Source organism: Onychomys torridus, chromosome 8, assembly GCF_903995425.1.
Source record: "Onychomys torridus chromosome 8, mOncTor1.1, whole genome shotgun sequence".
Lineage (NCBI taxonomy): Eukaryota > Metazoa > Chordata > Mammalia > Rodentia > Cricetidae > Onychomys > Onychomys torridus.
Genome location: NC_050450.1, coordinates 90783303 through 90795624, shown reverse-complemented (window position 1 = coordinate 90795624; position 12322 = coordinate 90783303).

Genomic DNA, 12322 nt, shown 5'->3' with positions numbered 1-12322 from the left:
GGTCCACAGATCTGCCTGCCTCTGCCTCTCCAGTGCTGGTATTAAAGGCATGTGCCACCATGTCTAGCCATTATTCATCTCTTTAATAAGCATAGCAGAACAAGTTGCTGAAGCTAGCTTGTTAGGGCTTCAGGAGCCCAGGCTGTTAGCCAAAAAACTCTGAGACAGAAACTATTATTACTCCCATTTCATAGATTAAAAACTGAGGGTCCGAGCCAGGCATGGTGGTACAAACCTTTAATCCCAGCATTTGGGAGGCAAAGGCAGGCAGATATCCGTGAGTTTGAGGCCAGCCTGGTCTACAGAGGGAGTTCCAGGACACCCAGGGCTATACAGAGAAACCTTGTCTAGAAAAACCAAAAAGAGAAAAGAAAAACTGAGGCTCCATTGAATGACTTATACAAAGTCACAGTATGCAATAGAGAAAACCAAACTTGTAACTATCCCTCAAATCAAATTTCACTGCCCAGGACTAACTTTAATATACTGCAGGGGAAGTCTTGAGATAGAAGAAATAAAGTTGCCTTTTTATTTCAAAAACTTGGAAGACTTTTGAACAGCACCTGTCTAGCATCCAGGGCCCTGGGTTTGGTCCCCAGCACTAAAGGGGTAGGGGACCTGAGGACGTACAGTAAAACTTCAACTAACAAGTTTCTGCAGTGTCCTGTTTTAGTAAACAGATAAGATAAAATTATGACAGCATCATTTTTGTTAATATGCCAAGTGTTTAATAATTGTTTCCATGTAAGCATTTCTATGTTAGTAATTTGCTTACTGAACCTTCTTTTTCTTCCAAATCAGGTCATATTAATAAAATCTGCCTTAGAGGGGCCTAACTTAAATATACAGACAGATAGACTATGTGTACAGTGTCTATAGGCCAGCGTCGGACGCAAAATCAACCTGCCCATACACTACATGGATCACTCTGAATATTTTGTTAAGCCCCTAGATCTGAGACTCCACCCTCCTCTGTGGAAACAGCCCGCATCCAGGGGTTAGCACTTCTGGGGCACTGCCTGTTCCTCTTCCTCCAGGATGAGCAAGTGGCAGGAAATGGGTTGCAGACTGAAAAATTCCTGACAACAGATGGGAAGATTGTCCCGGGCTGTGTGAACCTCCTCCTGCCCCGCTCACACTTTTGGGCTACCTCTTCCTAACTGGAAGCTTCATGGGCATCGTCCCTGTTATGTTGAAGTGGAGCCGGTTGGGGGAAGGGGGCGGTGTCTTGAAACTCTGCACATAATCTAAGGCACAGCTGGGCTATATATAGCCCAAGAGAGCTGAGTGGCGGCACAGGGCAAGGGAGCGACATGTAGCTTCTGCCTTGAGCTAATGAGAGCTGAGATTGAGGGGGAGATGGGAATGAACTAGACAAGGAATGAGATGGAACAGGATGGAACGGGAAAGAACAGAATAGAAGAACCAAGGGGGCATCTTAGGAGAAAACAAACAAAAAACCCTGAACGTTTAGGTCTTAGAGAAGTACCTGGGATTTGAGAAGCAAAAAGCAGAGATAAGGACTGGGGGTGGTTTAATCCCAGCACTTGGGAGGCAGAGGCAGGTAGATCTCTGTGAGTCGGAGGCCACCATGGTCTATATGATGAGACCCTGTCTCTAACTAAACAAAGCAAAACAAAAAACAGGCAACAGAGTGAGACCCTGCTTTAAAAAAAAAAAAGAAAAGAAAAGAAAAAGGGAAGATGCGGTCAGCCTGTGTTTAAGACCTCCTCCTCCTTCAATAAACGGCGTTCAGCATAGGAGGAGGGGGAGGAGGAGGGGGAGGAGGAAGAGGAGGAGGAGGAGGGGAGGGGGAGGGGGAGGGGGAGGGGGAGGGGGAGGAGGAGGAGGAGGAGGAGGAGGAGGAAGAAGAAGAAGAAGAAGAAGAAGAAGAAGAAGAAGAAGAAGGAGAAGAAGAAGAAGAAGGGATCAAGATCATGATGGAGAAACCCCCACAGAGACATCTGACCGGTGCTAGTTGGAGCTCACTGACTCTGGACTGACAGCTTGGAAACCTGAATGAGCCCGAACTAGGCCCGCTGAATGTGGGTGACAGTTGTGTGGCTTGATCTGTTTGTGGGGTCCCCGGCAGCAGTACCAGGACTTGAACTGGCTTTTTGGAGCCCATTCCCTGTGGTGGGATACCTTGCTCAACCTTGATACAATGGGGAGGGGCTAGGCTCTCCTTCAGCTTGATATGCCAGACTTTGTTGACTACTATGGGAGGCCTTACCCACTCTGAGGAGTGGATGGGGGTAGAGTTGGAGGGAAGTGAGGAGGCAGGAGAAGGGGAGGGAGGGGGAACTGGGGATGGCATGTAAAATGAAAAAAATTTTAATAAATAAACATATTAATAAAAAGAGAGAGAGAAAGGGAAGGAAGGGAGGGAGGAAAGATAAAAGTAACAGAACCAGGGGGTGGTGATGCATGCTTTTAATCCCAGCACTCGGGAGGCAGAAGCAGGCGGATCTCTGTGAGTTCGAGCCCAGCCTGGTCTACAGAGTGAGTTCCAGGACAGTCTCCAAAGATACAAAGAGAAACTCAGTCTCAAAAAACTTAGTAGTAGAAGAAGAAGAAGAAGAAGAAGAAGAAGAAGGAGGAGGAGGAGGAGGAGGAGGAGGAGGAGGAGGAGGAGGAGAAGGAGAAGGAGTAGAAGGAGGAGGAGGAGGAGAAGGAGGAGAAGGAGAAGAAGGAGGAGGAGGAGGAGAAGGAGGAGAAGGAGGAGAAGGAGGAGGAGGAGGAGGAGGAGAAGGAGGAGGAGGAGAAGGAGGAGGAGGAGAAGAAGAAGAAGGAGAAGGAGAAGGAGGAGGAGGAGGAGGAGGAGAAGGAGGAGGAGAAGGAGGAGGAGGAGGAGGAGGAGGAGGAGAAGGAGAAGGAGGAGAAGGAGGAGAAGGAGAAGGAGGAGAAAGAGAAGGAGAAGAAGAAGAAGGAGGAAGAGAAGGAGTAGAAGGAGGAGGAGGAGGGGAGGAAGAAGAAGAAGAAGAAGAAGAAGAAGAAGAAGAAGAAGAAGAAGAAGAAGAAGAAGAAGAAGAAGAAGAAGAAGAAGAAATAGAGTAGTAATAGGAAGACAGGCCATTGAAGTCTCCAGATGAAGAGTATAGGTGCAGGTGGCCCCTGGGAAGTGGCTGGGCCTGGGACAAGAGTCACAGGAGTGGAGCCAGCAAGGTGCCTTTGATATGTTCCAGAGGAGACTGTTCACATTTCAAACAGATTGTAAGGGGACATGGGTAGAGCTGGGCACAGTGGTATGAACCTGTAGTCCTAACTCAGGAACTGAGACAGAGGATCATTTGAGGCAACATAGTGAGATGCAGGGGGTGGATAATGGTGACTGGGAGACAAATCTGGCTGTAGTAATGCTACTGTTACAGAATCCTGTTTGTGAAGGAACAGTTCTGGCCTGTAGAACATCCTGGCAGAGACTCTTGACTCAGACAGGAAATGGGTGCACCAGAAGCTGAAATCTTTTGCTAAAGTCCTTGTGTTGGGTGTTTTTGGAATTCCCATATCTATCACCCAGCTTCCTCTAAAATACTCTGTAGGCAGGATGATACCCAAGATCTTCAAAAGCCTAAAAACATTGGGTACCTTACATATTATATTTAATCCTTCAGACTGGTCTAGCAGGTATGAGTCACACTGTTTTAAAAAAACAAGAACAGGCTGGAGAGATGGCCTAGTGACTAAGAGCACTGGCTGCTCTTCTAGAGGTCCAGGGTTGGATTTCTAGCATCCACTTGATGGATCACAACTCCAGTTCCAGGGGAACTGATGCCCTCTTCTGGCCTCCTCAGGCAATATATGCATGTGGCTTGTAGAGATACATGCAGGCAAAACACTTATACACATAAAATACAAATAAATCTTTTTTTTTTTTTTTTTTTTTTTTTTTTTAGTTTTAAAAAACACCAGGCAGTGGTGACTCGCGCCTTTAATCCCAGCGCTCAAGAGGCAGATGCAGGTGGATCTCTGTGAGTTCGAGGCCAGCCTGGGAGAAGGAGAAGGAGAAAAGGAGGAGGAGGAGGCTCAGCAGCTAAAAGTCCTTGCTATGCAAGCCTGATGAACTAAGCCTGGATCCCTAGAACCTCACAGCACAAGCACAAGTCTGCAATTTCAACACTCCTGTGGAGCCATGAGACAGGCTAACCCTGGAAACCCAAGAGTCAGGTAGCTTGGAGTTCACAGCACAGCAGCAGACAAGAGAGACCCTGCCTCAAACAAGGAGGAAAGTGAGGGCAGACACCTGGTATTCTCTCTCTGTCTGTCTCTGTCTCTCTTTGTCTCTCTGTCTCTGTCTCTGTCTCTCTGTCTCTGTCTCTCTCTCATGCACACAGCTTGGGATGTAGCTCAAGGGTGGAGGGTGTGCCCAACACCTAACACAGGTAGATTCCCATTCTTCAATCCCCAGCAGCAGGAGGAAAGAGAGGCTTCTGGGATGGCACTTACCTCTAACCCCGGAGTTTAGGAGGTGGACTTAGGACAATCAGAAGAAATTCAAGGTCTTCATTGGCTACCAGGTGAGCTCAGGGCCAGAGTGGGCTCCATGAGAACTTCTTTTTTCTTTTCTTTTTTTTTTTTTAATTTTATTTTATGTATATGAGTGAGTGATTGCATGTATGTGTAACATGTGCATGCCTGGTGCCCTTGGAGGCCAGAAGAAGACATTGTATCTCTCTAATAGTGGTCTGCCATGTGGGTATTGGGAACCAAGCTGGGATCCTCGGCAAGAATAGCAAGTGCTTTCAACTGATTAGCTATCTTCCCAGCCCCTGAGAACTTTTTGGAGCCTGTCCTAGAACTTGCTCTGTAGCCCAGGCTGGCCTCAAATTCACAGAGATTGACCTGCTTCTGCCTCCCAGGTGATGGAATTAAAGGCGTGCACTACCACTGCCTGGCTGAGAACTTATTGTTTTTTTATGAAAAATACTTTAAAATTATTGTTATGTGCTGGTGAAATGACTTGGCAGTTACAAGCAATTTTGAAAATTATTTTATTATATGTATGGGTGTTTTGCTTGTATCATGTCTGTGCACTGAGTACCTGATGCCATGGAGGCCAGAGAGAGCATTTGGTCCCCTGGGGCTAGAGTTAGAGGGTTGTGAAGCACCAGGTGGGTACTGGGAATCAGTCTGGAGTAACTGGAAGAGCAGTCCATGCTCTCTAGTGCAGAGCCATCTCTCCATCCCTGAGAATCTATTTTTAAAAAGCCAAAGGTTGGGAGCTGGAAACAAGAGCGCACACAGCTAACAGAGTAGCCTACTAGACACAGGCCTTCCAGGTGTTCAGGGACTTTACCCAAGGTTGGGGCAGGCCTGGGTCAGAGCCCTGTGTTCCAGGCTGTCCAGAGTCTGTCTGGCCTGTGACACCAGGACAGGTGTCTTTAGGTCCTGCCCAGCTAAGCATCTGACTATATTGCATCTAGCCCTTACTTTCCCAAAGAAACTGATCTTTCTTTTAAAACCCAACATCAATACACAAGAATCTACAAACAGGGCCCTGGGACCCAGCTGGTGGGAGTCAGCTTACTCTTCCCGCTATACTATATGACTTGTGTTACCTACTCAGAAAGTTTCCCACAACCAAGACTCAGCTAACATCCTTGTAGGCAAAGGCAGGAAGAAACCGTACAGTATATGCCGCAGATGAACTGAAACTGCCCGGATTAGCAGGGAGGGTGGGAGGGTTGTGCCACTAATACCCATCTCCCAGGGAACCGAGGACTCCTGGGCAGTCCACCTTCCCACCTAGGCTGGACCAGGTAGGACTCAGCCACTTACTGCCAACGCTGAGTACTCTCTTTACATGCCACCCCTCCAGGCCCCTGTGCCACCCTGCAAGAAAGAGGAATCTGCGCTGAGTTTACCAGCCAAGTGGGGACCCTGCAGAGTATGGAATGGAAAGAGTGACACAATGCAGCCTTCAAGCTGACCTTACTGTTCCCAAACCACAGAGCCCCAGGGTGACTCTCAAGTTCTCAAACTGGGTTTTGATCTTTTCCTGCCTGAGCCCCATGTGAATAAAACGCAATGTGGTTCTCACAGCACAGGGCCCCAGCCGCTCCTGCCAGAGCCTGGAAACCAGTCCTGTTTTCCTGCTTGAAATGTGGTGTTTTGCAGTGAGGGCTGCTGCTGCTGCTGCTGCTGCTGCTGCTTTGTTTTGCTTTCTTTTTTTCTCCTCAGTAGGTGTCCCTTTGGGTCTAAGGACAGTAAGCATTTATTCACGTATTCAGCACATGTTTCCCAAGCACCTGCTATCCATAAGCTGGGACTCAGTCAGTGTTCCTGTCTCCTTTGCTTTTATTCATTCACTCATTCTTTCTTCAGCAACAGGATTCTTTGTGTAGCACTGGCTGTCCTGGAACCCACCATGTAGACCGGGCCAGTCTCCAACTGAGAGATCCACCTGCCTCTGCCTTTCAAGTGCTGACATTAAAGATGTGCACAATGTCTGGCTGCCTCTCTTTTCTTTTCTTTCTTTTTCTTTTCTTTCTTTTTCTTTTTGTTGAGGGTGCTTGAAATCCAACCCAGATCCTCTCAAGAATATCAGTGCTCTTAACCACAATCCAACTCTCCAGCCCCACCCCACCCCTCTTTTTGAGACAAGGTCTCTCTACAGAGTCCTAGCTGTCCTAGAACTTATTATGTAGATTAATCTGGCCTTGAAATCATAGAGATCCACCTGCCTCTGCCTCTTGGGTGCTGGGATTAAAGGCATGCGCCACCACCATTTGGCTTTAGCCTCTTTCTTTTTTAAAAATAGTTTAATTTTTGGAAATTTATTCTTCTCTCATATATTAGTTTAATTTTTGTTGTTGTTTGTTTGTCAAGACTGTGTTTCTCTGTGTAGCCTTGGCTGTCCTGGAGCTCACTCTGTAGACTAGGCTGGCCTCGAACTCACAGAGATCCACCTGCATCTGCCTCCTGAGTGTTGGGATTTACTAATATTTTTTGGTTGTGAGCCTAGCTTTTAATGGCTGAGCCATCTCTCCAGTTCTTGAGTGCTGGGATCAAAGGTGTGCGCCACCATGCCCGGCCTAGTTTAATAGTTTTAAAGCCACTGAGTTTCCAGGGTTTATTTTTAAATTTTGTTTATGTGTGTAAGTGTTTTGCCTGCCTGTATGTTTGTGTACCTCCTTGTGTGCCTGATGCAAAGGAGGCCAGAAGAGGGAGCTGGACCCTCTAGCACTAGAGTAGACAGATGTGGGTGCTGGGAACTGAGTCCAGGTCTTCTGCAAGAGCACCAAGTATTTTTAGCTGCTGAGCCATCTCTTCAGACTTTTCGGAATGCCTATGCACAAGAGCTTCCAGCCTAGCTTCCCATCTGTGATGGAGCTGAGCATGTTATAGCCAGCAAGATGATTGAGGAGTGGGTAAAGAGTCCCGACTGCAAGACGGGAACCTTATTTTAGGTCACAGATGTGGTTTATGAAACTATCTACCATAAAACAAGCTACCTTACTTGAACCTCATTTTTACTATCTTTACAAGGTTGCTCTGGGCTGGGGATGTAGGTGAGTTAGTAGAATGTGTGCACAAGCCCTGCTTTGGTGCCCAGCCATAAACCTGAGTCAGAGGCAGGATGATCAAAATTCAAGGCTATCCTTGGCTACATACGGAACTCAAGGCTAATCTTCCATACATACAGGAAACACTGTGCTGTGGGATGCCTTTCTGTACGCTGTGAATATGTGTGGCTCCCAGTGGATAATAAATAAAGCGGCATTGGCCTGTGGCAGGGCAGGATAAGGTTAGGTGACGAAGAAGGGTGGAGTCGGGAGAGATGCCAGCCCACTGCCCAAGGAGCAGACCAGTAATGCCATGGCCTTGTGACAACATATAGATTAATAGGAATGGATTAATTTAAGATAAAAGAGCTAGCTAGCAAGAAGCTGAAGCCATAGGCCACACAGTTTGTAATTAATATAAGCCTTTGGGTGATTATTTTATAAGCGGCTGCAAGATGGGGGACGACAACACAGAGAAACTTCCAGCTACAACCCTGTTTAAACAAAACAAAGCAACATACCAGGGGACCAGTAAGATGGCTCAGCTGGTAAAGGTACTTGCTAGGGGGGGGGGGGGGGGCACACATGACACGGAAGGACGGATGACTGATTGGCTGAGTTTGATCCCTGGAAACCGCCTGGTAGAAGGAGAGACCAGCTTCCAAACGTTGTTCTCTGACTTTCACATTCATGTGTATACAAACATAGATATGGACGGGGCTGGGGAGATGGCTCAGCAGTTAAGAGCACCAACTGCCCGTCCAGAGGACCCGGGTTCAATTCCCAGCACCCACATGGCAGCTCAAGACTGTCTGCAACTCTTGTTCCACGGGATCTGACACCCTCACACAGACATACATGCAGGCAAAACACCAATGCACATAATGAAAAAAGGAAAACCCCAGATACGGGGATACACAACAACATGTATCTATTTAAATAGATACATAAATGTAATGATGAAAAGAGACTAAAGAACAACATAACACCAAGTGCTGTAGATCTGGGGATGCTGGTTACCTGCCGTGTGCAGGGCTCCAGGTTCAGTCCTTAGCACTGAGGGGACACACACACACACACACACACTGTATCGTATTAGTTTGCTTTCTGTTGCTGTGAGAAAAGGGTTTATTTTATCTTACAGCTGACAATCCATAATAAAGGAAAGTCAGGGTTTGAATCAAAAATCACAGAGGAGGGCTGGAAAGATGGCTCAGTGGTTAAGAGCACTGACTGCTCTTACAGAGGTCCTTGAGTTCAATTCCCAACACCCACATGGCAGCTCACAACTGTCTGTAACTCCAGTTCCCGGGGATCTGACACCTTTCACACCAATGCACATAAAATAAATTAAAAAACAAAGCAAAACAAAAACCCAAACCAAAAATCAAAAAAATCACAGAGGAAGCCAGGTGGTGGTGGTGCTTGCCTTTACTCCCAGCACTCTTGAGGCAGAGCCAGGCAGATCTCTGTGAGTTTGAGGCCAGCCTGGTTTATAGAGTGAGATCCAGGACAGGCACTAAAACTACACAGAGAAACCCTGTCTCAAAAAAACAAAAACAAAAACAACAACCAACCAATCAAACAAACAAACAAAAAAAACCCACAGAGGAGGGCTGGAGAGATGGCACAGAGGTTAAGAGCACTGGCTGCTCTTGCAGAGGTTCAGTTCCCAGCACCCACATGGTGATTTACAACCATCCTAACTCCATTTCCAGGAGATCTGTTTACTTTCTGACCTCTGCAGTCTGCACTCATGTTGTGCACATACATACATCTATGCAAAACACACAAAATAAAATGAATATATCTGATTAAATTTTTGGTTGATATTTGAGACAGGGTTTCTCTGTATAACAGTCCTGGCTGTCCTGAAACTTGCTTTCTAGACCAGGCTGGACTTAAACTCACAGAGAAGATGCCCCTGCCTCTGCCTCTGCCTCTGCCTCCCAAGTGCTGGGATTAAAGGCATTCACCACCACCGCCCAGCTTAATTTTTTAATGAAATAATTAAAAATAAAAAACACAGAGGATTTCTGCTTTCTATCATGCCCCCCATTACTTGCTCAGCTTGCTTTTTTTATACAATGGAGGACCACATGCCCAAGGGTGACACCCCCCACGGTGGGCTGCTGTAGCTGAGCTCTTTCTCTGTCCCACCAGCCCATTCCCAAATAATGACACTGAAACTTCTTATTAATCATAAAAGATCAGCCTTTAGCTTAGGCTTGTCCCACTAGCTTTTATAACTTAATTTAACTTGTTTCTACACATCTACATTTTGCCTGGGACGTTTTACCTTTCTTTTATTCTGTTTGTCCTACTTTTCTGCTTCCTCTGTGTCTGTCTATCTGTCTGGCCCCTGGCATCTCCCGGTCTCCCTCTGTCTCTGTCAAGCCTAGATTCCACTTCCTACTTACTCTCTCTGCCCAGAAGTCCCGCCTATACCCTCCTGCCTAGCTATTGGTCATTTAGCTTCTTAGTAGATCAACCAGGTGTCTTGTGTAGGCAAGGTAAACAAATGCAGCACATCTTTACATAGTTAAACTAAAATTCCACAACAGGCTGTACCCTTTCACATCGATGATCAATCAAGACAAATGTCCCACAGACTTACTCACAGTCTTATGGAAACATTTCTCTCAGCTCAGGTTCCCACTTCCCAGTTGACCCTAGCTGTGTCAAGTAGACTAAAAGAAACTCATCACCCACATCTAAAGAGAGATAATGACTGAGAACAAGATAACTGTTTAGAAGGAACTGTTCCCCGTCTCCATAAGAAAGGGACCAAGATAAAGGATGGCTTCCCTGGCAGGCTTATTCATCAATTTATAGGAGGATGATCTGGATGTATATCTTTAATTATGTAAAATGTATAATTCTATGCAATCAACCTTTTGGAATAGGATGTAGATTTATTAGTTATAGTGATGGGGTAATACAGTGGAAGGCCTGTGCGGTGTAGTACCCACTACTTGGCCAAGGGACCGTAATTGGGAATGTATTTGACACCACATCCATCCAGGATGAGCAGCTTATCAGCTACCATGCCTTACAACCTTCTGCTGCTGTGTGTACTTTGCACACCTTTAATCCCAGTACTCAAGAGGCAGAGGGGAAGAGGGAAGCGGATCTCTCTGAGTTTTGAGTCTAGCCTGGTCTATATTTCGAGTTACAGGACAATCAGAGTTACATAGAGAGACCTTGTCTCAATAAATAAACTAGTAATAAATAAAGCATTAAACCTGATGAAGTCAAGCTGCCTGAGATGGCTTATGCCTAGAATCCTGGCACTCATAAAAGCAGAGGAAGGAGGATCATGACAAGTTCGAGGCTAGCCTGGGGTACAGTGTAAATTTCTGTCCCCAAACAAGAAAACCTTATAAAAACCCACTTCTGTTTTTCTTCCCTTCTGCACCTGTGTGCACGACATCCAGGACATGTGGAGGCCGGAGCACAACGTGCACGAGTCAGCTCTCTCCTTCTATTCTGTGGCACAAACTCAGATCATCAGGTGTGGTAGCAAAGCACCTTTAACTCACTTTGTCACAAGCATCTCAAACCCAGGCCCTCCCACATTAAGCAAATTTCTAGACCTCTAAGTGTTTTTTTGTTTGTTTGTTTTTTGTTTTTTGTTTTTTGTTTTTTTTTTTTTGGTATGTGGAGCTGAGGATCGAACCCAGGGCCTTGTGCTTGCTAGGCAAGTGCTCTACCACTGAGCTAAATCCCCAACCCTAGACCTCAAAGTTTTATTGATGTATTTTTCTCAATTTTATTTTTATTTTACATGCTTCTATGAACACTCTGCTACAAGCATTTTTCTGAACATCTGTAGGCATTTCTGTAGAATTCTCATGGAATTTCTAAAGCGTATGTGTGGTTTGCCAGCACATAAGTCTGTGTACCATATGCATGCCTGGTGCCAGTGGAGGCCAGAAGAAGGCTTCAGACCTCCGGGCACTGGAGTTACAGATGATTGTGAACTGCTATGTGGATGCTGAGACTTGAACTCCAGTCCTCTGGAACAGCATCCAGTGCTCTTAACCATCGAGCCATCTCTCCAGTCCACAGTAAAGTAGCACACTGTTAAAATTATACAGGGCTGGGAAGAGGATGATCAGTAAAGTGCTTGTCACAAAACAACAGAACCTGAGTTTGGATCTCCAGCACTTACATAAAGTGGGATCTCTCTCTCTCTCTCTCTCTCTCTCTCTCTCTCTCTGTGTGTGTGTGTGTGTGTGTGTGTGTGTGTGTGTGTGTGTGTGTGTTTTCAGACAGGGGCTCTCCATGGAATCCTCGATGTTCTGAAGATCACTATGTAGAACAGACTGGCCTCAAACTCACAGAGACCTACCCAGGAGGCAGAGAGAAGATCCCCAGAGATTCTGATGGCTGGCCAGCGCAATATACAGCTTAGAGTCTAGCGGGTATTAGTTCAGGGGTAGAGTTGCCTAGCATGCAGGAGCTCCTGAGTTTGATTCTTACCACCAAGAAAGAAAGAAAAAGAAACCCTGTCTACAGCTCAATGTACCGACTGAACACACCTGTGTATTCAGCATCCAGTTCGAGCACAGAACTAGCCGCCCAAAGTCCCATCATGCTCCTTTCCAGGCACTGCCCTGTCTCACTTAGCCTGTTTTCAAACTATATATAAATGGAAACTTTTAATGAGATGATATAATTCGGTGTTGTTTATTCTCATTGAGGCACGTTGTACCAATGGATGACTATAGTAGCATTTATCTATCCTGTGGTTGATAAGCATTGAGTGGTTTCCTATTTTTTGTTTGTTGGCTGTTGGGAATAGTGCTTCTATG